We start from the raw sequence: 4,944 nt of genomic DNA, 5'->3' as shown, positions 1-4,944 counted from the left end.
TCGCAATGCGTCGCTAATGCAAGCCAATGGAGAAAAAACGCATCCTGCAAGCACTTTTGCAGGATGCGTTTTTTCTCCAACGACGCATTGCGACGGAAGCCAAAAAACGCTAGTGTGAAAGTAGCCTAACTCTAACCCTAGCCCTAACCCTAACCCTAAATTTAGCCCCAACCCTAACCCTAACCCTAACTCTAACCCTAACTCTAACCCTAACCCTAACTCTAACCCTAACTCTAACCCTAACTCTAACCCTAACCCTAACTCTAACCCTAACCCTAACTCTAACCCTAACCCTAACCCTAACCCTAACTCTAACCCTAACTCTAACCCTAACCCTAACCCTAACCCTAATTTTAGCCCCAACTTGTCTTCTCCTGCCGGCCGGCAGATGGCAGCAGATGGCGGGCGCACTGCGCATGCGCCCGCCATGATGAAAAAGCCGGCTGGCAGGAGAAGACAGAAGAGGACCCAGGGACCCCGGGTGAGTATGATAGGGTCCCCGAATCCCCCTATTTCTCTGTCCTCTGATGTGCGATCACATCAGAGGACAGAGAAATAACTGATCGCTTTTTTTTTTTTTTGCGGTCGCCGGTAAACTGTTAATTACCGGCGATCGCAAAGCAGGGGTCGGTGCAAACCGACCCCGATCATGTTCTTTGGGGTCTCGGCTACCCCCGGCAGCCGAGACCCCAAAGAACATCCGGGTGCCGGGCGGCGGGCGCACTGCGCGTGCGCCCGCCATTTTTTCCCGGAAAAAAGATGGCGGCGCCCATGGGGAGACACGAGGAGCACCGGGGGAGGTAGGTAAGTATTGGGGGGCTATTGGGGGCCATCGGGGACCACATTTCTCTGTCCTCCGATGTGCGATCACATCGGAGGACAGAGAAATTAAACGGCAAATCGCGTTTTTTTTTTTTTTGTTGCGACCGCCGGTAAACGGTTAATTACCGGCGATCGCAACTCGGGGGTCGGTAAAAACCCCCCGAATCATGTTCTCTGGGGTCTCGGCTACCCTCGGCAACCGAGACCCCAGAGAAAATCCGACTCTGGGGGGCGCTATTCACTTTTTCCACAGCGCCGTTAATTAACGGCGCTGTGGATTAAGTACCCTTAGCGGCCGCCGTTAAAAGGCGTATCGGCGGTCGTTAAGGGGTTAAACAGATGGGATATTTCTGTTCCCCATTCTCTGCCTCATTCACCAGTTGTCAGCAAACATGGCGGCCCAGCTGCTCTGATGTCACAATATTATGCTCAGGACTAGGGGGTCACTCAGAATTATGATGTCATAATGGCCTCATGGAATGTCCTGAGGGTATGTAATGTCTGAGCGCCGTGACATCAGTGCCATTTCTAGAGTTGATGCTTTTGCGGACACTTCACTTTGGCTGTGGAAGAGCGAACTAGTTTGTGTTACACATCTGGTGATTACTTCCATTGATTCTTTTTGATCTTTGATCAGAGCACAATAACATCGGTGCCACCGGAGAGCTTAGTTCTCCAATATTCGATCAGCCAGCTTCAGGTAACTTTGTCATGAGTGCCCGGGAGCTGCGTCAGCTGATTGCTGACAATGAGGCATGGCTGCGCCGACCAGAAAACCAAGGTAAGTGATATTTGGGGGAGACAGACAATATTCCCACCCTATAGGGCTCTCTTGGGAGGAAATATACCTGGGGTATGATGGGTCACATTTCAGGAAAGACAGTGCAGGTTTACGAAGTCCAAAATAATGTCAGTTCTTTGAAGGGTTCCCCTTTCCCTAAACACCACAGCAGCAGATAGATCCATCACTATAGCCCAAAAGTGTTTGCTAACATTGGGAAAAATTCTGATAAATTCTCATTCATTTATAGGTCAGGCCATAATTGTCCATAGGTTACGGTCTCATCAAAGAGATCAGGAAAGACCTTCTACCAGTGATGGACATCAGAGAGACAGCAATGCTGTCACTGAGAGGAGAAGGAGAACAACCAGAGATCCTCCAACTCGTAGGGGACAGGAAGAGAGAAGAGAAAGAAGCCGCTCTCCTCTAAGGCCAGCCCCTGCGGAGCCCTCCAGAACAACAGGAGAGAGCAGCAGGGGTGGTGACCGTCCCCTCCCATCTATTCAACAACAGGAAGTGGGTGTGATTACACCACCAGTGCCACAGGTGGCGGTGGTGATTCCTGTTGGCAGCAGAGTAAATATAATTCTCCCAACAAGGGATATAACCCCAGAGGAGGAGACCCAGTCATGTGTCATCTGTATGACCCAATATGAGATTGGAGAGCAGGTCATAGTCCTTCCATGTGACCACAGCTTCCATCAGGGATGTATTTCTAGATGGCTCCGCTCCAACCCTCTGTGCCCCCTGTGCCGTAACCACGTCTTCCAATGATGCACCAAAATGGAATCACAAGGCTTTAGGAAGAAAGCTATGTCCATGGTGCAGAAAGTGGAAGAGACCATACTGAATTCCAGCCCAGGTAAGGGACCTGTGCATATATTAAAACTACATTCCTTTGAAGGCTGTAAAAAAAACCCCTCACTTTTAATTTTCCTGAATTTCTGGTCTTGCCTTAGTTTAACATCAGCTTTGGTCAACATCTCACCAAGCATGAAGGGCTATGAACATCCCATAAACACCAGACGGTAAGTCATCTCTCATTCCCTCTGTCCCATGATATCTATGTCACATGTAACCTATAAATAATTGTTCTTTTCACAGAAGGATGATCCAAGTCTGGAGAACATTGAGGAATGAGATCAAAATGACTTGTACTTTATGTAAGTAGATATTAGAATTTGTTTTCTTTTATTTTCCACAGATTATTAACTTTTTACTGGGAATCTATTGATGTCATGTAATAATTTGTCATTTTCTCTTCACAGAAATGTGTATTATTTTGCACATAAATCACCTTTATCTTCCCGCTGTTCTGGTCTCTCTGTAGTTTGCCATCAGCTTTGGTCACTATCTCACCAGGCATGAAGGGTTTTGTGAACATGGAAATCCCAAAACAGCTAATGGTAAGTTACCTCATTCCCTCTTCTCTCTCCACCCAATAATGATCATCACATTACATGCAATATAGAATTAATTGTTGTTTTCTCCTTTTTATAGAAGGAAGATCCAAGTCTGGAGAACATTGAGGAATTAGATCAGAACGACCTGCACTCCATGTAAGTAGATATTAGAATTTCTTTCTTTTAGTCTCCAGCTCATATTTAGTTACTTTTTATTAGGAATCTACTGATGAGATGTAATAACTTGGTGTCTTCTCTTCACAGAAATCTGCAGAAGTTACAGATCATTTCCATAATGATCCACAGATTCCTCATCTGCTTCATTGAGTCACCGATTCCATCACGTGCAGTGATGCTGATAACAGCTGAAGCTCCAGATTCGGATGTTACCATAAATTCTATTAATTGCAAACAATTTATAAAATTAAATAATATTTACCATCAATATGTCTGGTTGTGACTTTTTACTGTACAATTTCTTACATAACTTTCAGAGTACATAATTATAAGTGAGGGAGGTATCTATCATTAGTTGGTATAGGGGTAGCGATCACACTTAAAGAGGTTATGTACTTTATATTGATGGCCTATTCTTAGGATAGGTCAGAAACATCAGATCAATTTGGGTGTGACACAAAGTGATCAGCTGTTCCCCTAGTCCCCTTCCTGCAGTATGTGTCCCATCCTAATCCCATTCCTCAAGTAATTTGCCCCATCCTGGTCGCCTTTCTGGGGTATTGTGCCCCATCCTGGTCTCCCTCCTTCCAGGCTAATGTGCCCCCATCCTGGAGTAACGTGCCTCATCATGGGCCCCTTCCTGGGTAATAAGCTCTGTTCTGTTCGACTAAAAAAAAAAAAATTCTTACCACCACCACCCTAATTCCCATGATGTGCAGTGTCCTCTTTTTCAGCCGGCTCAAGCGCTGGCAGCTGACATCGGTATGCCCACCATGGTGTATGACATCACTGCCATGTGCCTCCAGGCACGACGATATTAGCTGCCATAATGAGGTGACGTGTGCACAACTATAGAAGGTGCCAGAGTAGGTTCCCACACCATAAATATATGTCCAAATACTTGGCACTGAACTTGATACGATCAATAACAGTATTTAATGTTGTTCACGAGGAAGTAAACAGAAAACGTTTCGGTCAAAATTAGACCTTCATCAGTTACAAGTAAGAAAAACAAAATAAATCCAACGAAAGGTTACATCAAAACACAAAATAAAGTATATACAATAGTATTGGTCAATCGTATTGTAGAAAATGACGGTAAAGCAGACAATAGCAAATTAGTCCAGTGTCACACATTAGAGTGCAAGGGTTAATATCCCTTGAGCAGGAAAGAGAGTGGACCGAAGGAGTTTTGTTGTGAAACAGTGGGAAAAAATTGAAATTTATACCAGTTCACTTTACTTCAAAAATGTCCGAAAACCACAAGAGTGCTAACTCAGTTGCCAACTACCGTATATACTGGAGTATAAGCCGAGAATTTCAGCCCATTTTTTTAAGCTGAAATTGACCCTCTGGGCTTATACTCGAGTCATACCCAGGGGTCGGCAGGGGAGAGGGAGCGGCAGCGGTCTAATAATACTCACCTGCTCCTGGCGCGGTCCCTGCATGTCTGTTCTCCGGGCGCTGACAGCTTGTTCCTGTAGTGAGCGGTCACATGGTACCACTCCCATAGGGGTGGAGCCGCATATTCATTACTGTAATGAGCGGTACCATGTGACTGCTCACTACAGGAAGAAGCTGCCGGCACCAGGGAACAGACGTGTAAGGGCCACGCCAGGAGCTGGTGAGTATAATGCAGTGCGCGATATTCACCTGCTCCCCGTTCCACCGTCGGCGCCGCTGTGTCTTCTGTGTCCTCTGCACTGATGCTCAGGTTAGAGGGCGCGATGACGCAATTACTGTGCGCCGCCCTCTGCCGGA

At 46.2% G+C, this 4,944-nt stretch overlaps 1 long non-coding RNA gene across 2 annotated transcripts; it reads left to right on the top strand.

Annotated features, from left to right (window-relative positions):
• The first annotated feature begins 1,323 nt into the window (after positions 1-1,323).
• LOC143759750 (uncharacterized) lies at positions 1,324-3,578 on the top strand. Of its 2 annotated transcripts, XR_013212245.1 has the most exons (5): positions 1,324-1,603; positions 1,854-2,631; positions 2,708-2,766; positions 2,872-3,009; positions 3,104-3,578. It is a non-coding gene; the product is annotated as an uncharacterized LOC143759750 (long non-coding RNA). The 2 variants fall into 2 exon arrangements; XR_013212243.1 differs by having other exon boundaries at positions 1,854-2,766.
• Positions 3,579-4,944: the final 1,366 nt, after the last annotated feature.

This window comes from Ranitomeya variabilis, chromosome 1 (assembly GCF_051348905.1).
Source record: "Ranitomeya variabilis isolate aRanVar5 chromosome 1, aRanVar5.hap1, whole genome shotgun sequence".
Classification (NCBI taxonomy): Eukaryota; Metazoa; Chordata; class Amphibia; order Anura; family Dendrobatidae; genus Ranitomeya; species Ranitomeya variabilis.
This window is presented reverse-complemented; position numbering and strand designations above follow the sequence as displayed.